General features: G+C 42.5%; 1 protein-coding gene across 5 annotated transcripts in view; it reads right to left on the bottom strand.

Annotated features, from left to right (window-relative positions):
• LOC122611936 (rap1 GTPase-activating protein 1) overlaps window positions 1-25957 on the bottom strand; it is a 79679-nt gene that overhangs the window by 4201 nt on the left and 49521 nt on the right. The gene's annotated exons all lie outside the window — the stretch shown is intronic.

Raw genomic sequence — 25957 nt, 5'->3', positions numbered from 1 at the left:
ATTATCGTCAGTGAAACCCGCCCGCAGTCCGCCACCCGCAGCCCGTGCCCCAGCTTCATATGCAAATGGGCCGGCCTCGAGCCATGTGGATGGATTGGATAATGGCAGAGTGGTGCAGAGTGGTGCAGGGTGGTGCAGTTGCTTCGCCGGAGTGGTGCAGAGACTGTCGATGGCTTTGCAATTTTGTTGGCACAAACTATTTGCAAAGGCACCAAACAAATGTGGCAGTGGGTGGAAGGGGCGTGGTCGTGGATTACGTGATGGATTTGCAGAGAGGGAAACCTCCGCTTCCACTGCCAATGGCTTTGAATTTTTGATAACATTAAGCCAACATTTTCATTTGACATGAACGGGGCTCCTGCTCCCATTTCCTTTACAATTCCTGGCGCCACTCGAAGCTTTTGTCTGGTCGAACCCCCTTTTTTGACCCCAACCACCTTGGCACTCAACCATTCACCCGATGCCGCCTAAACAAGCAAGCATATTAAAAAGTTTTCTTTTATTTGCAAACAGTTTTTCCGTTTCTGGGATTCTTTTGTTGCACTTTGCAGGCGCTGGCCTGCAGCCAAATGTGGCACGTACCCAAGGGGTTAAAGGGAGCGGGCCAGGGTTCATCGATAGTTCGTGCCTTGATTTAATAGTCTGCCGGCTGCCAATTGCAACTGCAGCTGATGGCTGGAAATAATGAGCCAAAGGAAGTTGCAAGAAGGCAGGCAGTAAAGGCAGGGAGTTACCCACTTGATAGATGGAAATAATGAGCCGAGAAAGGATGGGAAATGTGGATGCATCTAAAAAAGGAAATACAGTTTGGCAAGCACTGCGGGGTCACCGCCTCTCACTTCTGCAATCGATTGAAGGTTAACCTTCAGCGATTCGATTATTCAAATTCGCGTTGTGTGCCATTCAAGCCGAGTTTCCAGCCAGTTGACTGCACCGCTAATGAATTGCATTGTCAGTCATTTGGGTGCATATCCAATGGATTTTGACATCCATCGCTCTAGTATTCATATGTATCTGTATCTGTAGTTTGTATCTGTTGGTATCTGTATCGTGTGAACCAAACTATGGTCTAAAACGAAATATGCAAATGCAGTTTCCTACTGTAACTCCCTCCTCTTTGCAGGCAAACAAAACGAATGTGGCAATTGAGGAAAATTAATAAATTTTGTTGTAACCCTAGACGTTCATTTGGTCGCAGGGCGGGGAATTAAATGGAAACTGGAGCTATGGGACTGTTGCAGATATTGCTTATAGAGTCGGTCACGTCACACGCTTAGTTGGCTTCATTTGCCAAGGGCGGTTGGCCGTTTAATGTTTGCCTAAATGGGAAATGGAAAAACTCGGAAACGGCTGAGGGGCTGAGGGGGAACCCCACCCCGAAAATAGATAGTTAGTTGGATAAGCTGTCTGTGGTTGGGTAAACAAAAGAAGTCAGCGGGCAAGTGACTCATCTAATAAGGAATATCTCTCCCTATCTCTCCGAGTTTTCCCTTCAGTTAATTTGTGAAGATTTCCACTCTGGGAATTGGTTTGGTTTTGGGTTGCAGTTTGGCTTGTTTTATGAGATCTAATTAGGAAAGCATTTGTGCGGAGGCTGCCGGAGAAGTATTAAGCACAAGCAGACAACACAAGACTACACAAACCAAACCGGAAAATGCCAAAGTTAAATGTAATAAAGTGGAAAGCATGACGAATGTAGAACTTGTGCAGAACAAGAAACTCGCTTCTGACAAATGATCATTCCGCTTCCCGCCGAACAATAATGACAATCATAACGCCGATGATGATGTTTATGTGCCGATTCCGAGGAACTTAAGCGGATTACATACAGCCAGTACGAGTACACGAGCCACAAGATGTGGAAAAGTGTTACGAGCTCAGAGCAGAAAAGAACATATAGAACGCTGAACACTGAACACCGAAGACTGAACAGAAATGGAACCAATGTGGGGGAGCTGGGGAGGAGGAACTACAGCCATATGGCAACCTGAAGAGGAACACGAACTGCACAGAGAATTTAAGTTGTGTCAAATGAAGTTATATCTGGGTTTCAGCTTTAAAGGCTAACAAGATAGCTATTACCTATAGTTAAACTTAGTGGTCGGTTCTGGAATTCCCTTCTTCAGACATCGCCATTTAGTCAAGTATTTTCTCTCACTGTCGAGTGTCATCGTTTCGAGGTTAATGGGGTAGTGGCATGTGAAGAGGGACACTTGCGACGAGTGGAGAGGGCAGGCCCTGGCAAAGTCATCTCCTGCATTGAACAAGCGATTTGCATGAGGCGAAGGGCAGCGGTTCCTCCTTTGGACACCTCCATATGTGCAAAAAATCCTGCGACGTTGCCAGAGTCAACAAGGCTTCCTTGTTGTTTTTATTGTTGCTGCTCAAGTGCAGGCGGGCGTCATTAAAAATGTGCATTTTGCATTCAACGCCCTCGTCTTTCTCCCACCTCTCGCACTACTCACACCCCGAAAAGCGAAAAAATGAAAACAAAATTTAACAAAAGCACAGGAAGCAGGCCCCTAAAAGAGGGTTAAAAAACACAGGGCGTTGGAAAGGGAATGTGGGATGTCTGTCATCCACCGCAGTGCTTTCCCAACTGTTAATATTGTAATATTGTTTCTGTTTTAGCCTTTGTGCATATCTTATGCGGTTCACATTGCTCAGCTCAGAAAGTGTGACACATACGAGTTCCCCAAGTGATTGATATATGTATGCTGTCTACGCACGTGAGACAAATGTCGGGAGAGCAGGAGATATATGTATACACGGCGACAAATCCCAATCCGCCCAGTGCAACCCACTCGCCACATGATTTATTCCAGTCTCCGAGGGGGCGATGCAAAAACACAAGCCCAACTCGAGATTGAAGTGCTTAAATCAAAATCGCATAAATCACAAATGTCACGAGTCAAGAGCGAGTGTCAAACTGTGCATGGGGTAAGGCAAGGATTTGAGACTTTGAGCTTGGACAGTTTGCGGATCGTGAAGAATTTCCAGCTAGTTATAACACAGATCAGATGCTTTTATTTTCTTATAGCAGAACGTGAACAATACTGCTATACTATAAAGACAAAAACGCCTAATGGGTTCAGCTCCAGCTGCGACGCACTTTGGAAGCCACTGAAAGCCGATCTTTCAACTCGGGATTCTCCACACGTATGCGCGATTCGAGCTGAGCACGATTGTTATGTTTGAAACGCTTTCACAAACTTAATTAACATAGACCCAGAGTCGTTCTTATCGCTCTGCGGTGAGCAGAACCAAATAAGTGTTGAAATGGATATGAAAAGACTTCACATATCATAAAATAAAATATAACATTCGTAGAAGTATTACGGACTGCAATCGAAATGAGATCATGTCGCCAGATTGTAAGAAGTGTATAAAGTGAGCTCACACACACGGTTTTGGGGGCGTTTTTGTTTGGCCAAAATCGCATTGGCAACTGGTTCATTGATATTCGTGATTTGTTCAGCGATTATTGAACACCAAACACGGCCTAAATAAGGCAATCATTGAGTGTTGTTGCTACAGTTTGGCGACATTTTCATTAGCGGAACAAAGCAAAAACGTAAAAATGTTGTGGCAGAAAGCGAAAGGCAGCCAAAAATGGATTCACGATTGCCGTAAATTATGCAAGCTACCTGATTGATATTTAAGATCCACTAATTAATTTCAAATATAAAATAACATGCATTATTTGCGGTTTCGACGATGGTTTAAAAATAGATTTTTAATTGCAGCTCGCAGTTGGAAGCCGCAGTTCGCAGTTTGCAGTTGGGATTCGAGTTGCATGTGAAGTCACGGTGTGTGTGACCCAATTTGTGCGCAGTGAACCCAACACCCGCTTCGAATATTCCCTTTTAGCCGCCAGTACCCATGCAGCATAAAATTAGCTGCGACAATTCCAAGGCAGAATCAAGAGGGCCGAGAAGTTGAAGCCAAAGCCACTTCACTTCACTCCATTCCATTCCCACACGCCCACGGGAAGCAATTTCCCTCGATCTGAGGTAACTCGAAAGGCAAAGGTATGAGGAGCATGACTCCATGTCACGGCTTTATGAGCAGCGAACAAGATGGGGAGAAGTCGTAAGGGGTTGGCGTAATAAGATATTCTGCGATTCACACAAGCTGAGGCACATCCGTACTGAGAATAATAGTGGGTGTCATCAAGTGATTTTTGGGCGGGGCTCATAAGCAAGAACTCCAAATCTCAGTGAAGGTAATAGTACTTTACTTCCAAGCTTCTCTGTTGTCTCCAATTAAATGATCCCTAATAACTAGGCCCAATTTAATGATATATATTTTAGCTTGCTTCACTACTCACTTGCCCCCAACTGTGCAGTGCCTCTCAAACCGCTAGCAGTGCCTTTCTTTGACTTTCGTGAGCTTGCCCAACCTTCATCTCCCCATTTAACCCTTACGCGCTTGCGCATTGAAGCTGCTCCGTTTCCACTCGAATGCCCAAGACTTTGTGTAACTTTGCACATTTAAATTACAAACAGCTGACAAAAGTTTTGCCGCCAGACCCAATCCCAAGTGGATGGCCGCCGAGCCACTCTTCATAAAAAGTCTTCCCTCTGTGTTTTTATGTATTATTTTCCTGCGTGGCTAGCTTTTCTCATAAAATAATTGCTCGTGTGATCGAGACTCGTTGCCTTTCAACTTCAGTTACCAACTCCTCCCCGTGGAGACTTGTGAAGTGAACGAAGAGAGGTTCTTTTGTCTCACGAGAATTTTGGCAGTCAAGCGTGAAACATGAAAGAGTATGTTCAACCTGATGATGTTCTTGGCGAACCCTTCCTAGAATCTGCTGAAATGCCATAAATTACCCAGGCCCCAAAGTTGTACTCCCATTTGGCTTCCTAGGAAGTTTTCTGCATGTGTTTCAGGCAGTTGTCAAAGCTCCAAAGAGCGAACACGATATACACGTTTCCTGCCCATAATTAGTGGGAAAATGTGTGTTATCCAAGCCGTAGGTAAACTCGATTAGATGCCTCATATCAAATATTGATTAAACAAGCCAAACTGGAGCATACCACAGTCGTATATAACGCATTGTTTACTTGGCCAAAACATGCGACCAACGACGACGAGGCTAACAAATTGAACGTGCATATTGAATTTGTGAAGGCAGTTTCGATTGGCTGTGGTTCAAAATGTCAGCTGCAGTTGAAAAATGACAGGGAAAATAAAAAGAAAAAAATACTTGGAGCTTTCCAGCAAGTGGACTGGCTCTTCATTCGGAATACGAGAGGGGAGGGCTGTCAATTTAACAGGGCTCAGCAGAAGTTTTAATAGTAAGTCCAACTGCATATAAATATACAGCTTAAAAGTTTTTAATTTGCTTAACTTTAATAAAGCAGATTCCTAGATATTTTTACAGTGAAGTTAGTTAATCTATGTTGAGCCACTCTCGACTTACATTTGGTATATTTGTCAGCGGGTTGCTAAATGATTTATGGCAGTGGCTTCAGCTGGGGGGGTCTGACATTTCGCTGCTTGTTTTTTACTCGAAAAAAGTGGCCTGACCATCGAAGCCGATGCGTTGGCGTTTTTTTGGCATCGGCAACATTCACTTTTTACTTGGCATATCTGTATCTACATATGCATATGTATCTTTGGTTTTTATTTCGTTTTTAGTTTACTTTTTTTGGGAGGGAAACACTGCCCAAAAACTGGGTCAACGCATGTCGCTAGTCCGATTTAACACTCGCTCATCGTTAATCTTCATTCATTTGCATGTGCTGCACTGCATTCGTTGTTCATTATTCATTATTCGTTATTCGGGGACTCGCAGCCTGGCTCTCAAACTGTAGCTGCATGCAATAAGTGGCAATTGCCGCAAATTGCTTCCTCAGCTGCCGTTGCTTATTTATAGCAAATCTTTTGACGCCAAGTGAGTGCCCACAAGTGCATTTACCAAACCCCTTCGGCAACTTGGACCCCTTGCCATCCACCGCTTATGAGTCCAATCCCATTTGCCGCCCGTCTGCGAACATTCGTTGACTTATTTATGATCGCACACGAGACTCGAATCGTCGGGGATTTCTTTCTCCTCTTTTTGGATGAAATTTAAATAGCAGACGCCAGATGGAAATCAGCGAAAGGCCCATAAAACTATTCTCAGTACTCGACTCCGTTGATTGTTTACACTGAAAGAGTCAAAGCGACTTAATGGCTGACTAAGGAGTAATGGAAAAGCCTGAATCATCTGTGTTTTCCATTGCAGCATCAGCCATTTTCAGACTGCAGTTGCAGATGAAAACTTAGATAAATGGTATGCCAACATATACATTTTCTTTTCATTTGCAGAGTTAAGAAACGTTTGCAACTAATCTTTAAAGAAAAAGTTTTCACTGAAGTAGTTTTAATCATTATTTTTTATTACCAACCCACAGATTCAAGAATACATTTTTTCCGTGCAACTGCCAGATTTATCTGAACTCCCTTGATTTCTTTATGCTCATTGCCAATTCAATCACCTTACTTTTTTGTTTAACAACGTGTCTGGCATAACTCACAAGTCGAAAACAAAACTCCAACTGCAGTCTGGCATATAAATCAATAAATTAGCAGTCCATCAACTTAATAAGCCAGATAAATAACAAAACCATTGGCAAAACAAAACTTGAGCACGCAATGCAGCCGAAATTCATAAAAAATAATATATAAATGTGTGAAAGGTGCGAAGGAGACGAGACAATCCACTTTTGTAATCAATCATTGACATCCTGCAAAGTGCATTTCGAAGTTGGAGAATCATTGGCCAATTGCATGTTGGGCGCCAATTAAAAAAATTCCGAAATGGCCAACGGCGGCTAGAAAACAACAAGAGTCATGCAAGCGGCTAAATTGGCCGCAAAGTGAAATGCAAAACGAAAATAAAAGCCAGGCCTCAAACTCAGAGTTGAGCAATGATCGGTAACAATGGAAAAACAACGAGCAGTGACCATTGGTCAGCAGATTCGAGTGAAGCCAAAGAGTTGGCCAAATCCAAATCCAAAACGAAAACCAAAACCAAATCCAAATCCCCATGTATAGTACATATGCAATGCATTTAACACTTTCAACACACAGCCACAATCACTTTGGTGATTCATTCGGCGTCAGGTTTTTGTTTTTGTTTTTGTTTATGCTTTGTTTATTTATTTTCCCCTTTTTGTATTTTTGGGTGCGTTACAGTTTGTCAGCCACTGTGAAACTTTCTTTTCACGAAATATTTATGAAGAAATTCACACAGCGAGAAAAACAAAAATGCAGAAACACAGAAATACAGATCATAAAAGCAAGTGTGGGGGGCGAGCTAGCCGAACGCTCGTTTGTGGGCGTGTTAACCACTTTTAGAGCCCTTTCCCAGCTCATTGCCCGGGGGCAACGGGATTTCGGTGTCTGCCTAATGAATTTATCTTTTCCTCTTTATTTTTTAACACACCACATTGCGAGCAATTTCATTTAGAAACTTTCTTTCCCAGCAACGGCAGCCAGAGCCACAGCCACGGAGCAACATCATCATCAGGCAGACAAAAAACCGGAACAAAATCTCGGATTTATCTGGGGGGCATATCAACTGTTTGTTTGTTGGTATCTCGCTGGCGAATGCTGTTTATTGTTAATATTACTTTATTATTATTTATTTTTAAGTTTTTCTCAAGTTTGACACGCACGCGACGCTGTCTAAAACCTTGGCTAAGTCTTTGGGTTATTTGTTTCTGTCCCGTCTTAGCCGCATTTGAATTGATTTGGTTTCTTTGTTGTTGGCCGGCAAAAAAGAACCAGAAAACAACGAGTCTCCGTCTCTTACGCCTGAAATTCAATTAACAAAGCCATAAAAAAGTGACGGAAAAACAAATGAGATTTAATTATTAATTGAACCAGAGTCAAGGTTTCTCTGCGCCGCGTAATTTACATACAGAGGCATCGAAATACACGAATATCTAGCTTTTGTTTATATGGCGAATGAGGCCAAGTGGGCTGATCCGTCAGATGATTATAGATTTGGCAGCAAATCAATCTGAGGCGTGTGGACAAGAAGTGCGGGTGTCTGCTGGCAAATGGAGATTTTTAGTGGGGGAAATGCTCTTGAGAGTTGTGTAAACAAAAGAACAAGGTTGCGGATTTGTTGGGGATATTTCTGAAACTGAAGAGGACCATGATGTCTCATTCAACATTAATGCTGCCCCTTATCAATATGATGGATTTCCATTAGATACTTTTCAAAAGTAATCAAATTAAATTCTTTTATTCTTCGAGCTATAACCTAATCCTAATCTAATCCTATTTTTAAATGGCACGCAAGGTGGTTTAATATTCACACCTTTTTAAATCATTTCCAAGCACACCTCCGCATCTATCTTACTCCAGTCTTCGGTTCATTGAACCAAATAAAGTAAAACCTACGGCAATGCGACAATCCCATTTGTCATCTCTGGCTGTCGGTTGCCTCTGGGGTAAACCTGGTGACCAGGTCGCCCACCAATCTGCCAGACCCTCACCCTTTTACCATCTTCTGTGACAGTTTACAAGGCGTCATAAAACAAAAAAAAAATATAAAAACAAGAACAGAAAAAAAGCGAAGAGAAATGAACTTTTTCGCACTTGATGGCCATTAATTTCTTATGTGTTGACTTGTTTTTTTATCTTTCTGTGGCGTGCCCCGAGTTCATGTGGCAGACTTTATTCCGCTGTAACTGTTGTGAACTTTGACATGGATTTTTGGCTCGCGTGACCCGAGAAAAGAGTGGGGGTACTCGTATGCAGCACTAAGTGAATTGCAAATGTCCAATAAGGCTAATGGCCACAGCCAACGATCTCGGTGTGCGAAAAATAATAAAGAAAAACTTGTTTTTAAGCCGCACGAATATGTCAACTGACTGATCCGCTTATGAGAAGCCTTGGCTATGAATATATCTGAGCATATGAGTATCTTTGTATCTGAATCTGCAATGCTCGAGTGAGCTTTATCAGCTGTCTGCGTTTTCTTTTCTTGTATCTTTTCAATTTCTGTGTCAGCTAATTTCCATGGCATTGTTGGTGGAAATAACAAATAACAAGCAGCACATAACATTTACATGGGCACACTGAACAAACGCTTTTCACACACCCATGCAGATGCAGTCAGATTTTCAACTTTTCTTGCCAGCGAAAGTTGGCAATAACAATGCTTTTCCGGCATGCCAGTAGGAAAAGAGATAGCCATAGATTGACAGCTGGCAGCAGAGAGAGACGGATACACGCTACGAAAGTATGAATCCAAACTAGTTGTATCTTTCAACAAAATGGTGAAAAACTCTTGACGGGCATTTAAGTGTACCTAATCAGACTTAAAAGTCAGAACAGAAAACCTTTAATTGCGATTATAGTTAACTGCATGTGCGAATTTATTCACGAAAAAGAGTTTCTATTGGGGGAGTAGTAGGAACGCAACTATTACAAGGCTGTTGCGAGGGCTTTTTACGTGTTTTTTGGCATAAATTAAGCCTAAGGTCGTTGCTTGGCCTGTGGAAAACAACAGTTAGACAGTCAAACGGCACAAAAGCAGTTAAGAACACAATGCCAGCACATAATTTACACACCACACATAGAAGTTAATCGCCAGTAGATCTCTGCGGACGGGGCTATAAAACCCAGACGGAATCGATGGATCAAGGTGGGAAACCAAGTCTTATATCACTCCCAGTTACCTGTCAGCCAATTTACCTGTGTTCCCTGATCTGGTTCTCTTTTGTTATTTCTTTTTTCTTGTTGGCATGCTAATGATCTTCGATCCCAAGTCACTTTATTTAAACACGCCCCATTCATAAATAATTTGCTGCTAATTCCCATAATTCTCGGCCAGTAATTTTACCTTTTCGCCTCCTTCCTCTGCAGCGCAATCAATGTAAACAATGTTTTCCGCTTGTCATTTTTCCGCCAAAGTTGTTGTTTTGTTTTTTGCTTTTTTTGAGGGGCACAAAAACTGAAAGTTGAGCTGGCCAAACCAGCTAACTGGTTTGACTTTAAAAACTGGCTAAACAAAGCTCGGCATTTGTTTTAAGCCAGTTCCCCCTCTATTTATAAGGTAAGCCGATAGCCAACTACCAACTGCCTGCTAACTATCGAAGCCTAGGCTTGGGATCTAACTTGGCTCGAATTAGAGGCTTTGTCTAAGTCCGAACACTCACTCAATGCAACTCTAGAAGGTCCCAAGCGAGTTCTGCGGAAAATTCTGCCCGTCAGGGTATCAAATGATCAAAAGTGCACAGAAAGTAAGCCAAGGCGACGAGCTTTAAGCAGATGTATAATGAGTGTAACTCGAGTTCTTCAAAAATCAGTCAAGTACACTACAAAATGGAATTGGAATATGTACATAGATGATCGCCTCAATGATTTAGCATTCAATTGTTATGGTTACCAAATTGAAAACGGAATGAAAACCAATACTCCATTTCGGAAGTGTTTTAATTTGTGGTTTAAATAAAAGGCTGGCACCCAAAAACCCAATTAATCTCACTCTCTTCGCCAACTTGACCCTAATTTGCTTAACCCCCATTTCGATGATTGTCCCGCTTTTGGCCAGCAGCATTTTCGATAATGGCCAAAATCGGCTGCGGCTGGAATGCCAAACTTTTTGGGGTGCAATTACAATTATCAACAGCTAGGAACGACATTTAATTAGGCTAAGAAGGCTTTTATTTGCTTTGGCACATTATTAACCCATTAATGGCTCACAGCGCTTAGGTCATCACAATTAGCCAAGTTCATAGAGGGGCATGGGGGGGCTTTTCCTGCTGGAAATAATTTGATTACAGTGAGTGCAGCGATGACCTCAGCGTGTAATGGGAAACCCATTAAAACGGCTTTTTGCTCTTTCTTTCGCATTATTTACCTGACTTTGCACCTGTTTTGTTGTGCCAACGCGTGCCAAGAGAAAGGGAGAAAGACAGAGATACAGAAGTTTGACCGCAAGGTATAAAATTTCAAATTGGCAGCTGCCGCCGCCAGCAGCAGCTGACACCTGAATTTAGGCCACCAAAAAAGGCAATAATTAATAAAAAAAAAGAAAAACATAAACCAAAGTCAGTGTGGCGAAGCAGAGGAAGTAGAAAAAGAGAAATAAATCCATTTGGGCCGGAAGTTCCAGCGAATCCGAGAATGAAGCGAAACCACAGCAAAAGCCGAAAGGCGAGCATAATGCATCCTTCCGTCTTGGCTTCCTTTCAACTTCCTCCCGGCACCCGCGGCTCCTCTTCCTGTCCAGCTGACAGGGATGATTGAGCTCACCGCGTTTCCTTTACACCGTGCGAAAAAGGTGTGTAACCCCGAGGTTTCCTTCATTGCCCATGTAAACACAAGCTGCTATTCTTGGGATTTTCTAAGTAATGTACATATGTATATATTACTCTTATATATGTTTTTTCCTTCACTTTTGAGTCATTCTGAGCACGACTTTAGCTACCATTTTCCGCAGTGCACGAATGGACATTCACTGGCTCTCGGCATGACGTCAACAAACTCATTTTCTGGGTCACTCCCCGGCACGGACAACAATAGTTTTATTGACATTTTAGCCTGTCGAATGGTGGGGCAACCCTAAAGACAGAGTTGTGCCGCAATCGAATTAATGATTGGCTTTGTTCCCCAAGTCTGTACCTACCCAACTATTATTTATTTACCCATCCCCTGAAGATGACAATGTGTGTTTATAAGCGGCATTTATTATTTTATGACAATGACGGGCCAAAGTCAACTGAAATAAGCCAGGACTATGTGGGCAAAAAGGCGGAGCAGAAGGCGTGACAGAGCCACGTGTCACAATTTCCAGGACAGTTGGTTTCCCAAAAGTGGAGCAAACAAATTGCGTGCGAGGAGATTTAAAATTCATTACAGTTTGACGAGCACAGTTGCGTAGAGCAACTACAGTTTGTGCAGTTCTGCAGGTTGGGGACAGTGGAAACCCGCTTACTGCCATCTCTGTCTCTCCTGGCTAAAGTGCTGGCCAGGCCAAGAGCTTGCCATAAATTTTAAGCCATTGCCAGACATTTTTATTAATGACGCAACGCAACGCAGAATTCCAGTCTTATGCAAACAAGTGGCAAGTGGCCAAAGAGTCGACTTCCAAGACTAGATTTCCTTATGCACAGCTACCAAAAATGGCATATTATTATTGTTTATTTTATTTGTTTAATATGTGTAGTTATGCAAATGATTGCTCTTATTAAGTATACTTAGTATTCAAAGTTATTTATCTCGCACAAAATTATTCATGATTCTAGTTGACACTAGCCACAACTACACTTTATTTTTTTCACTGTGCCGCTCCTTTCCCTTGCATTGCCTCCTCTCGACTAGATTTGTTGTCTTGTCTGGTGGCAGCAGTCGTCTCAATCTCAATTGCAGCCTCTAGAACCCAACTTGCATAATTGCAACTGCAGGCAGAGACACAGCAACAGTAACAACAAAAACAAAAAGTGGCCGTTGCAGTTAGCCGGGGCTTACCGTTAGCCCGGCCAAGTCGAGTCGAGGTGGAAAAACAACGAAATTACTGCAGTAGCCGCCGCAGAGGCTTTTCCAGCAGTTTCCCATAATCAAAGAGTAACAAAGTTGCGTCTAATGCAATAAAATTTAAGGCTCTTTTGTACAATGGCAGAGACTTGTGAAGGGGGAAGGGGTGGGGAGGGGAGATACCCCCCTCAGACATTGTGTTACTATTATAATTATTTGCCAGGCACATAAATTATGGGAACCCATGGCGGCGGACAGGGTTGCCACATCGCTTAATTACCCAAGCTCCACATCAAATGTGCGAGTTTTTCTCGGGCAATACATCCCATCACATCACATCGCTCCCCTTTAACCCCTTGAAGCCCCAAGTGTAGGCTAATGAAACATTTTGCCAGGGGAGTTCATTAAACTTGTCTCGCAAAGAAATCATTGTGATGATACCTTGATGATGATATCCAACGAAAGCTGCGTGAGATGAAGACATTAACCATAGTGTCGGGCGATTTGGCGAAACTCGGGAGGTTTTGTCTCCAAATGTTGTAAAGTTTAAACATCTCAATAAGTCATCTATCATGAAACTATATTTCAAACTCACATAGTAATATATCACACGCAGGAAATAAGCCACAGATAGTTTCTTTTATCTGTCTCTGGAATCGAAATGACCTTGCCAGTCTGAGCCTATGGATTTACATTGATATTAAATCTTAATCGCTTGACATGTAAATCAAGCGATTTCCCCCAGCTCCATTAACTCGCTGACTAATTAATCAACATTTGCTTGATTGCTTAATTGCGAGCACTAAGCGCTGAGCATGAAAATGAAACTGAGACTGAGGCTGAGACGGATGAGTATGAGCGTCTGAGCCGTGTAGAGCAAACAAATGCCCTAATGTGTGGGCAAACATTCTCGAAATGGCCCAAACGCTAGATGGATGGCCCAAAAGTAATTTCCGTTTGGGCCCGATCAATGGAAATGTCAACGGATGTCGCATGTAATTAAAACTTGTCACGAGAGTTCAGCTCCATTTGTGAGTTTGAGTTGTGAGTTTGCCAGTTTTTCCCACACACTGCGGATGTGTCAGTGCGGATGCGGATACCCGAGGGTTATGGCCATTCCTGTCATACCATTTTCTTGGCCGGCACTGGTACCATCGGCATTCATCTGGGGAAATAAAGTCGAAAACTTGTCAGCTGAGACAGAAATCGATTCTGTCTCGGAAAAGTTCTCCCACAGTTTTCAGCGCTAGTGAAAGTAACCAAAAGTTTGGGTTGTCACAGAAAAGAGGGGAAAGGGGAGAGAGACTCTGGGACTTGTGGCTAATTGAGCGCTACACCTGTCTCAGCCCAAAGCCGCCAGGTGAACGATTATTCGCTGCCTTTGGTTGCCAAGAGTGAGCTGATGGCCTAAGCCGCTTAAGAGATTTCGTTGTACACACATAGAAAAACAATTGTGTTTTTTCATAATGCCTTTTTGCTCTGTTTTTGTTTGTAAAGATGTAGGAAATGAAGACAGGTATAAATCATGTCAATTAATCAATGTTTTCAATAGAAATTCACATTGTGTTATTTAAGTTTCTCGCTGTGTACAGTGAAACCTGCGTAAGCCTGACCAGAGCGGCTAAGCTGCCAACTATAAATCCCTTGCGGGGAAAGGGAACGTGCCACAAAATGCCATAAATGCCGCACCAATTACATTTGGCGAATTAAAAATATGCCGAGATATTAAAAAACCCATGCCAGACGCTCTATTGCTTCATCATTCTCTTACTAATCGGATTGAGCTCATAATTCATGAGCATTAAAATTGCGAAGACCGCTGTTTTTAAACCATCTCCGCCTGCTCTTTTTTTCTTTTTTCCGCCAGCCCATTCATCTTGTGCGTTTTTTCGGTACTAACCTGCAAAGAAAGAAGAGGGGAAAATTTTGGGTTAGGTTTTTGAAAGTGAGCAAAAAACATTTGAAAAGGGCAGCTGAAACGCCCCTTCCTAAGTTATGAAAAAAAATAAATGTTTTTCAGTTCCTTTTCTGCCCCTAAATAAAACTGCACTGCCAGTGGTTGGTTTTTATTACAGCGTGGGAATGGAGTCAAAAAATCGAGGCTAAAAACGGTCAGCGATTTATGCGAAATGAATCTTTGATGCGCAAACTGCTGGCAGGCACTGTTAGAAGGAGATACTTAGATAGATAGGAAAACGAAAACTGGGTCGCCGCAAGGATTTTTCACTTGCTGCTCAACTGCCACTGATTTGTAATGCAAATGAGGCAAACTCGGTGGGTAACTAGTCCAAAAGGATAAACATCCTTGTGCGGGCAAGGAAAAAAAAAAAAAAGAGAGAGAAGAAAACACGAGGAGGCGTACGCAGTACACTTCATGGGAAACAATTGCGCCGTGAAGAGGAGCAGGTGCAGCCAGGAACACTGCACAAAAGCGGGGGAGAAGCCAACATAATAAGCAGCCAGCTGTTCAGGGTATGAGATACTGCAGACGAACTCGAGTGGCTTTGCTCCCGGCAACCAGAAACCGAACCAAAAAAACGTACAGAAAATACGGGAACATGCCGGATAAAACAGCAAAACGAATTGCAAGCGGATGTGGGATGCGTGCAGGACTCGCAAGTGGAAGGAGATATGGATACAAAGTGAGTTCTGGAACGGATCTGGTCAGCTAACAGGCTTCACTTGCCCGTTGGCAAAGGAGCAACCTTTACAAGCCACAACGAAACTTCGTTCAGGAAGTGCAGCTAATGAGGTGGCCAAGCCCACGAACCTGGGATAATAAACTGCGGTAATGATGGGAAAACGGGGTATCAGGGGGTAACTCCTTGCACTGTGCGAATCTAAGGGTCGTTTCTATTGGGAATTCCATCCAGACAATCCTCCCACTTCTTGGCTTAGGATAAGTATCGGTATCACATCCATTGGCCAGCAAAGGATGACCTAAGCCAACACATGACCTAACCCAAGCTCGTGTACAAGTAAACCATTGGAAATCCCCTTCAACAAATGATGATGATCATTTGCAAACGCTGCCAAATGTGCGATAAAGTGGAAGTGGGAGTGGGAGTGGCAGTGGTAGCTGCATGTAGATAGGGAAATGTTCGTGTTTGGACAACATGCCTCATTGGAAATGTAACATGTGTAGAGGCACCCAAGGCCCCTCGCCGTTCTGTTCTCCAACTGGCATTCTCTGCACTTGGAGCATTGGCAAAGGATTACGCAAACGGCACCTCGGTCCCCCTGGAGACCCCTGGAGACCCCTTTTTTGGAGCCCCCTGCCCCCTGCCTTGTGCGGCATTCAAGCCTGAAATTGTTCGCATGGCGAATGGCTCGTTGCATTTAAATATTAATAAACATGGCGTGCCAGGCTGAGAGCGCCGAATGCCGCGTCCCAAATGCGAGCACAGCTTTTTTGCTGGGCACACATACGTGACTTCCATGAGTCAACCAAACCGGCGGAGTCAGCCTCCCGCTCGACTCCTTGCCCCCCCTCCGCCAACCCCCCATTAGTGCTCTGAACTTTGGCCAAAAAAAGAGAAAAAAAACGTTTGCCGAGTCAGGCAACGAAAAATATTCGCCAGTGCCTCGTTTTCCCTGGAGCTGCCAAAGGCGCACCTTTTTTGCTGCTGCCGCCCATTTACCACTATACTCTATACACTATACAGCCAGCATATAGCATATAGCATATAGCCCCCCTGGTTATAGCCAACATCTATCCACCAACCGTCAACCACCATCACCATCCCCACCCAGTCATTCCATTCGCACAGTTCTTGTTTCGCCTCGTTTTGCGGCTTGCGGATTGCGGCTTGTTTCCATGTCATAAGCGAGTTGCCTACATATTAAATCATCATAGAGCACCGGCAAAAACCGAAAACAGAAAACGCAAAACAGCAAAAGGGTTGAGTTGGAGGTTCGATGGTGGGCAGTGCCCATATTCTCATTCTCCGTTGGGGACAGGCGCCGGCTGGAAATTACAATAAGCTCATGTCGAAACGCCCAAATGCAAAAGTAGCAGCGACCAGCAACCAGAATTAGCCATGCTAAGACAGAAAAAAACAGCAAGGGGCATACAGAAACTACGCAAGTTAAAAGTTAACTGCGGCTTTGGATGCTCTTAAGTCTGACTAAAAAGCACATCCTTAATAAATAACATTTATATTTAATCTGAAGGCTACGCAGGCCTTAAAACCATTTTCCACCTGGATATCTGCTCATAAATCAGCCGCAAACAATCCGATAGTTATCATTTAAAAGGTATACCTACTACCATTTCCCCTGTTTAAAAACAACTAATTTAAAGAGCTCCTCTTCACATTTCCGTTAGGGCACAACCCCGCCGAACAGAGCCGACTTGGCAACCGATCCGGCCTTTGTCTATCCGATATGACATCATGCCAGCTCAGCTCAGCTCCGCTCAGGCGGCGATCTGTTGAGCCAAATGGAATGGAAGGAGACAGAGACAGGGCAAAGTAAGTATAAAAAGACCAAAAACAGAAGACTGGCCATTTGACGGCTCGTTTGAGTTGGCCCAAAGGAGCACCGCATTTCCCCCTCTTCACAACAAATCATCATCATCGTCAGCTGCTGGAAATTTATGGGCAGCGACAGGGAAAACAATTGGCCACCAAACGATCGAAGTTGACATTTAAATGTTTTATAATAAATGTCATTCGACAGCTGACAGAATGGCCAAGGAAGCGAGGGCTTTCACCTGGCGAGCTCCTGAGTTTGGCCATCTATGGATTGGTTTTCCTTCCTTCTTTTTTTTTTTTTTGTTGCCTCCTGTGGTTCGGGACTCGGAATTGCGCAATCTGCAGAGGAAGCTCCTCAAACTTTTCTCGTTTTTACAACTGCCTCAGTTGCTTTACGTTTACAGCCCATTTGACCTTTAGTTCTTGTGGCCGTCTGCAGTCGTTAAGTGTTAAAGCGTCGAGCAAACAAAAACATATCATTTGTTTTATGCTTTCGGGACTTGTTCGGTTTTTATTTGGCTGCGGCTAATAATCGTGTCAAATGAAGTGACACTAGTGTCGTTATTGCCCGCAAAATAATCTGATTTCGGGAGGTGTGTCTCCACTTTGTCGGCAACGAAAATCAATACTTTTATCATATGCAAATAGACGCACAAAAGCAATTTGGCCCAGCTTTTCGCTTATCTAATGTCGGAAATTCTAATATTTATTTACGAGGGGTGACGTGGAAAATTTTCTGGAGCATTGCATTGATTATATTGTGGGTTAAATGCATTCAAACCGAGTTCCAAATCAGCAGTCATAAAGTAACACTGAACGCAAATAAGTGATAAGAGCAGCAGGAGGAAAGCAAAACAAATTTAAATGTTTTATGTGTATTTATTAAATAGAGCAGGTCTTCGTCAAAAATTAAGTGTAATTAAATTAGGGCAAAAGTGGAACTGTTCACTGCTTGTAAGTAACATATTGTTTTAGTCATTTTATAAAAGCCTTTTAAAATAGTAAGATTTTCCCCATCTGTACATAACTGCCTCATTAATTTGCAAAACTGTTTGCAACGCCATTTCGACGTGACCAGCCTCACATTCTATAAAATATATACATATGTATACAAACAAGCGATCGTAAATAAATTGGAATTGTCGTACCTGGCGCTGGTTTTCAGATGTCCCCCATAAACATTTCAGAAAATATACTTTTTACGAGCCAAACAAAAAGAGTCAACCATAAACAATTAACTAAAAATAAAAATAAGCTACAACAAAAACCGCGTAAGAGTCAGAAGAAACTGAAGCGTGTGGCATGCAGTAATGAGGATTTACGAAAGGTGGTGACCATAGGGCTTGAATCGCGATCCCGAACGTGACATCAGCACATGGCTCGGTCTTGGGCTTGAAAACCTCGGGAAATTCAGGTAGGAGAATAAAAACCCAATTCGTGGAAGGCTACAGACAAGGCTGCTAAGCATTCTGGAGGGAGGCAACGAGACGAGAGACGCCTGTCATTAAGTGGCAGGCGCCAGGGACAGGAAACTGAATTAGTGCCACCTACGCGCTGCTGCCACGCCCCCCGGCGCCCACACGAGTCCTCCTACGCAGGATGTAAATTGACTTGACTGCAGCGCAAAAAAAGAGGCAAAAAAAGAAGGAAAATTGAGAAGGGGGAAAGAAAAATCCATAGCAAAGTCAGCTCAAAGGCAATTTGCGGCAATTAAAGATACATTCGTATCTGTGTATCTATGTATCTGTGCGACGGCGTGTGCGAACGCAAAATTGGCTGTCCATTAGCAAAACGTTGATTTTGTGTTATTTTACTCAATTTACTTGCCATTGACATTTGAACTTGGGTGGCTCTGATTAAAATAGACCAAAGAGAGTGTGTGAATAGAAATAGCAGCAGGAATCACAAAAGATTTATTGAAATTAGAGAACCAGGAATGTGAATAGATAGATAGTTTGTATCTATAGTATTGGCTCCGAATTTATGGGACATTGCTGGGCAATTTATTGGTTTGTGGGGTGAATGACTCAAGAAGCGGCTCTTGGTCTTTGAATTTCCTTCATTATTTGATAGTTTTCCAAGTGACTCAACTCACGACTCTGCCTGTTTCGATTAGGTAAAACACAATGTCTAGACTGCCAGACCGAGCATGAAGGATAACTAAGGTTTCAATTTACAATCCATATCCACCAAGACTTCGTTTTCTAAGCTATTTTAGTGTTGCACTGCGAGAAAAGAAATGTATCATAATAAATAGCTAGCCAATAAATACAAATTAATCACTGATTAATGCTGATGGAGTCTTAAACTGTAGCTACATTGACTGAATTTCATTTGGCAATCCAATTTTTTCAAGTGATTTTCGCAATCGAATACTTAGTGCCTTAGTGCACCAAAGGCCATTCGGGTGGGTGGTTTCAATCGCGATCGGGTGACTTTGCGAGTGTTATTGTGACGGGTCCGCAAAACTGCTGCTCAGCCACACCTTGCACACGAATTTGCCACCAACAAAACAATGACGCCAGCAATGCCTGGTAATTAGCCACGTTTGACTTTTCGTTGAGCAACAAACAATGCAAAGTAAAGCAGCAGAAAAATAGTTACTTTTTTGCCTTTCAAATGGTAAGTGAATAAAGATTGTAAAATTGAGACGAAACCGGTTTTATTTTGCCTCAGCCACATGTCCATCAAGAGTTGTGCTAATTGACCTCTGAAAATTGAATCTGCGGTCGGTTTTCCAATCCAATCTCTCGGCTAGTTATCTGAAATTGATTTTGATTTTGTTTTGCTTTCCTCCGCTCGGCTCCGCTCCTAATTAAAATGAAAGTTTTGCGAGGCAAAGTGAAATTGTTGCAAAAAGTATAATAGAGTGGCAGTGACTTGAATGATTGATTCAGAAAATATCCGAGCCAATTGGCGTTGCAATTCCAGCAATTGCAAATTGTCATAGAAAGCATTCGAGTCAGTCAGCGCGAGTCGACAGGCAAATTGAAATAATTGCCAACGCAGAGTGAGATAAATTTCCCGAAGCGAATCTGAAAAAACGTATCACTAGAAATCTAGCTGAGAACCAATTAAGGAATTTGAAAGTGATCAAAGTCGGCCAAAGAAAGTGTCTTTCAAATGCTCTAAGGGAAAAGAATTTTAGAAGATTTTCAAGCGTTTTCAAACGTTTTTCAGTTTGTAAAGCCTGCAGTGACAGAGCTTTTATTTATAAACAAAGATTTAACACTTCTAGATGCAAGTGTGCTTGTGCATATTTCTATAATTATATCCTGACTAATGCCAAGGCAAATCCATGCTTAAATTACAATTGTATATATATGCCATATATTGGCAGTAATTACATACATTCGTTGTTGCATTGTTCGAGTCAAGCTCAGCTGTCTACAGTTTGACAGCCACTGGGTGAATTATGATTACATAAGCGGGCTCCGTCAACAGCTCGTTTGAACGGCAAATACCGAAGTAAAGCCAAATAAACTTGTTCGTTTAACACGAGAACTGTGAAATCAACTACGGCTTAAAATTGTTTGTAAATAAAACTCGTTTACCACGGCAAAAACGAATCACACAAAAAAAGGTAGGAAACCTGTACTTAGCTAGCATGTAAATTTTTAATGGCACAAGTTTTTCATCAAACACATATCTACTTTTTAAATGGTGAAGTAATGAAGAAAATATACAATTGCTTGGAATGGGTAAAGTGTTCATGGTATATGGATAAAGTTAATACAAATTGTGTAAGAAAGAGTTGACTACTTTACTTTGTGTAATGCAGAACAATCTGTATGAACTATATCTATAGTATACTTGCTCAGATAAAACAAAACAAACAAGTTGTGGATATTTGAAACTGGGATTTACCCCCGCATTCAGCGCATAAATCAGTTGGCCCATGTACAGCAAACGTCATGACCATATGCTCAACCAATTCCGATTCCCACTTGCACTTCAACTGCGACGACAGACGAATGCTCGAGAGGCCCTCAGAACTCGAAGTGTGGGGGAGTGGCAGTAGAATGAAGCGACCTGGAGCAAAACACTTGCAGCTGTTCCCGATCCACTGCGGTCGCATTCGGGTACTTTACAGCACCACTGGCACCACCAGAACAGCCATCAGAACCACCAGAGCCGTCAGTTAGCAGCTGGTATGAAAGCTTTTCTGGGTCACCAACGCATCGAAAACGAACAAAAAAGGAAAGAGAGAAGTTGCTTATGGCAACTTTTCACTTCTCTTGCCCGGCAAAACAAAGGCAACAACAAAGCGTGGCAAGAAGACAACGGCGCAAAATGATTCTCCAGCCTTCATCTCATCTCGGCCAGTTGGGGATAAGCATCTCGCTTTGGCATCAAATGCAGCATGGGCCCGCATATCTCGGCTTTGCCATCTAGGCCCGGCGAACATGGCGTATGCGCAATGTGGCCCACAAAGCGGACGCAGCGAAGGAGCCACGAAGATGGGATACCCTTCTCGATGCTCTCAGGCGAAATAAGGATGTCATTTTCCTTGGTTTTCTTTAAACGATAAGAAACTAACAAATTCATGCTTGAAATGCACATTTCAAAAGTGCAAATACCCTTTACTCAGTGGAGGTTTTAACTAAATGGCAAACTTGAGCGTGCAATGCCTTGGAGGTTCTTCTCTGAAGCTGTGTGCCTGCTGTGATTATGATATACATAAATCTCCGGCTCACAGAGAGATGCAGGGAAATGGAGAAATGGTGTGTGGAGAGTTCAAAGACCGCCAGTTGGCTAATAGATTTCATCGCAGAGTTCTCGCCGGCCAAATCGCCGTTGCTTTGAAAATTGAAATTCCTCGGTTGTTAGATCTACGTGTGTGTGTGTAGTGTGTGTGACCCAAATTGCTTTTTAGACTCAGCCGCCAATTAACGAAACAGTTGCAGTTAGCCAAATGTATCTAATCATGACAAATTACATTGTGCAAATAATCGAATCGGGAGACGGCGAACGGCGCAGGCGCCGCCAATTATGTTAATTGATAGTAAAAGTCAAGTCGCGATCTCAAGTCTCAGTCTCAAGCTCAGATGGTGTTCGCATCTGTATCTGCAGCTAATTAAAAGCGAACTCCAAATGCAAAATGTTGCAATTAGTTTGTCAACAAACAGACGCGACAAGGTTTCCACTTCGGGCCACGGAATTTAGCTTCGTTTCGTTTCGTTTTAGCCCGCACTTTTGGAAAATCCGAGCCTACTGGCGTCTGTTGGCTCAGCTGCTGCAATTTAGGCCAACAGAGGGGAAGGGGGAATGCTGCGTGGAGCGGCATGTGCTAAATTTGCCAATGTTTAAACAAAACTTAGAGTCAGATAACAGATACGCAAATACTTGCCATAAACGGCGAGACAAGGAATGCGTATAAATAAAAGTAAAATAAACGCAAGCGAACAAGGGAAGTACAAACACAAGGGGGCTCGAATATAGTTGGGAAAGTTCGTATTTACTGTAGGAGATAATTTTACCCTTACCCAAGCAAATTAAGTAATCGATAGACGCTGATAAGATAAGATTCTCTGCATGCAATGCTGTAATTTGCATGTCAGAAAGGGGCTTCTTCAAAAGCATCTATTATCAAACAATGTTCACTCTATAGAAGTCACAATATTTGAAGAGACAAATAAGTTTCCACTTCTGTTTTGGCCCAATTTTAATTTATATAGTTTCCAAGGCAATTTTTCAGCCACAAAAACCGCATCCGTTGGCCACAAAAATTGATCTCCCTCATACAATTTGAGTTCTACTGGCGTTTTTCACTCGCTGGCAGAGTCGTGTCAAAATGTCAGGCAATATAAATGGCCTCCAGTTCGCGGAGTACCATGTGGTCATAAATCGAGACATCTAGCCTGACTGCCTGCCTGGTCCACTGTGCCAAGCTCCACTGTGTGTACTTTTTTAATTCGGTTTTTCTGTTTGCTTGGTTCTATTTCGAATGGCTGCCTCGTGTATTATTCTTGTTTTTATACGTTTTCAATTTGGGTCAATAACATTTGGCAACTTCAGTGCGTCGCGAACAAGAAACGGCGAGAAAAAAGGCGCCAAGTTCGCCGATCGGAGGCCAAAACGAACAAACGAATGGCTGCCAAAGTTAATTGCAATCAAATCGCAACAATGGCAACTATTTTTCAATAATTTCAAATTGAAATGAGCGCCGAGCAATTTTCACAAATATGCCATTAAAAAATCGTTTTTCGTTTGAGCTGAGCCGCTTCTATAGAAACGATTTGTTTTGTTTAGTCTGGGAAACAAATAAAGCGAAAGCGATTAAAATCACTGTGTGTCTGATACATATATAGATTCGTACACATATCGAAATAGTTTGCATATAGAAAACAAAGTGAAAATCTGGGCGACATAATAAAAGTATTAACAGAATATTTAATACGAATATCTGGTCTTATTTATGACCGTCCACAATGAAAAGTGAAACAACTTTTACTTTAGCTCGGGGTGGGCAAACAAAAGCTATAGCGGCACAAAGAGTGACAGATTCTTTTGAGTGAAACTTTTGGGTGAAAAATTTCATAATTTCGAGCTGTTAAAAGGTGTGTGGTTGGCATAGTATTTATATATTATCGTCCAGAACCGATTTCGCCATATAACCACTTTATTTGTCAACGGTTGACATCGACTGTCGCAATTTTGTCAGCTTTTAATTTGTCAAGATTCTTTTTTAGAAGGTGGAAGTGTGCCTCCGATGGCCCTCGAAAAAGAAAAATAAACCAAGCAGCTGCCGCACAAACACGAAAATTGTTTAATCGTTAAAGAAATGATACACAAATAATGTGCGACCTTATCTTCAGTTTAAATTTGTATATCTAAATAGAGACGAGTGATAAAAGTGTGTTTCTTCTTTATTTCTGGCAAATAAAAGCAGTCGAAGACCTCCAAAATGATATCTTATCTTATGTGTTGTCAACATACACAGATAGAGATATACACTGTGGAAATGTGTGGCCAAGATAGCCCACTGAAAACTGTGTTAAGGTAGCTAACGAGCTAGTGTCAATGTTTGGCCAAAGCTTCCAATTCTGTAACCGCAAATGCAGAGAATTGACTTCATTGTCTCCCACTCAACGCAATTTCATATTTTCATTTTTATGCACTCTTTTTTTTTATTTTGTTATGGCTTTTACCGCTGCCATCAGCAGCAGGTACAACAAAAACAATGCTGGCAAGTCAATGTCGTCAACACAACTTTTAACATTACACAATAACAGCAGCAGCAGAAACAGCAACAGAAACCAAAACAACAATTGCTGGCTAGGTTTTTTCATGCTTTTTAATGCCGCATTGTCATCACATTTGTTGCCATTACTTAGATATATGCATATGTACATATGGGCCTCCATATAAGCCATTGTATATGCGGAGCCAACAACTGCTGCCAGTGTGAATGGGTTAAAAGACGGGCGATAGAAATGGAGACACACGTGTGGGGAGCCTTAGATACAAATGAAACTGGTAACGCTTTGAGGGAAAATGTTATGCTCAATTATAGCAATAAGTAAGGCTCTTTATCTATAGTACAGTATATAGTATATTAATAAGTGGCAGTAAATAGCAGCAATGCAGTACTGCCATTTCATGTGCTAAACTTCACTTGTTACTCTTTGAAACACATTCACATATTAGTTACCTAATCTGTTCTCTATTTATCACACATTGTACGCCGTTTTCCCAATTATACCCAACAGCAAACAATCTATTTCTGTATAGTTGTCTTACCATAACAAGATCCTCGACCGATACCTAACCTACCCCGAAAACATTTCTTGGAAGGCCCATCGATAGCTACTTTCTCTGCCCATTCAGTTTACCATTGATCCATCGGTTGCCGAGTCTTATCTGGTGTATAGGATCTCGGGCACTACCTGCAGTACCTCTTATCGGTGCCTCTTGCTCCTACTGTAGGGCATTTGCAGTGTCGTGTGGGTTGTCCTCTGTCTGGAGTTCCCCTACTCGAATTGCCGCCTTCTTCCTGCTTTTCTCCCTCTTGTGTGGGCATTGTTGTCTGCTTTTAATCAGTCTGAGGCATGGCATAATCATCATCATCGTTCTCCTGCCAACATCATCGTTATTGTCAAAGAGCAGAGAATACATAACTTTTTCATATTTTGCCTCATTTATTTTTTTGCAAAATGAAAATGCAAAATGGATATCCGGTGCTGGTCGTTCCCAGAAGGAAGTACGCGGTGGCTTTAGCAATTGACTAACTGAACGATTGACTAAATGACGCAGAGCCACGGGCCATAAATCACTACAGAGCTACAGAGAAGTAAAAAAAAAAAAAAAACAACCCAGCAGACAGAAAAGGAGTCTTTTCATTAGCAGTTCTGTTCCCCGCTCATGCATACTCCTTTTTTACCCATTAATCGTGGGCCATTATGCAAGACACGCGCCTCCAGCTCAACTGCAATCCATATGCATTATATACGCGTACTATGTATAGTATGTATATAGTACATATAGTGGAAAGAGGGGGTAGGGGGGGATCTACGAGGTATAGGAGTCGCCTGCACCTCTGCACCTCAGCACCGATCGTTAGTTACATGCTGGCCATTTAAGGGCAGACGGTCTTCGAGTGGCGACAAAAAGCGAAAGCGTTTCCGAGAGACCTTGAGGCGGTTTCTTCAACTCGTTCTCGGTTTCAGAATTGTCCAGCCCCTTCCCCTGTGCAGTATCTCTGTACGAGAGTATCTTGAAGTGCACACACAGCAGGAGATTACGAGTGGGAGAAAAACGCAGGTCTCTAAGCATTTCAAGTGGTACCCTTTATTCAGAATTAGCCGGGGGAAACCTTGACATCAAACGCAGCGAGAAATTTCCCCAGCTGATACGTAGGCATCGAAAGTATCTGGCAGATACACAAAGGGATAGCACATGTGGAATGCTTACGAAATCGAATGAGGGAGATACCGAATGTATCTGCTAAGCAAGCAGCGAAAGTTTGTGGCTTTTTGTATTCAACATCATCATCT

Source organism: Drosophila teissieri, chromosome 2L, assembly GCF_016746235.2.
Source record: "Drosophila teissieri strain GT53w chromosome 2L, Prin_Dtei_1.1, whole genome shotgun sequence".
NCBI classification, from domain to species: domain Eukaryota; kingdom Metazoa; phylum Arthropoda; class Insecta; order Diptera; family Drosophilidae; genus Drosophila; species Drosophila teissieri.
This window is presented reverse-complemented; position numbering and strand designations above follow the sequence as displayed.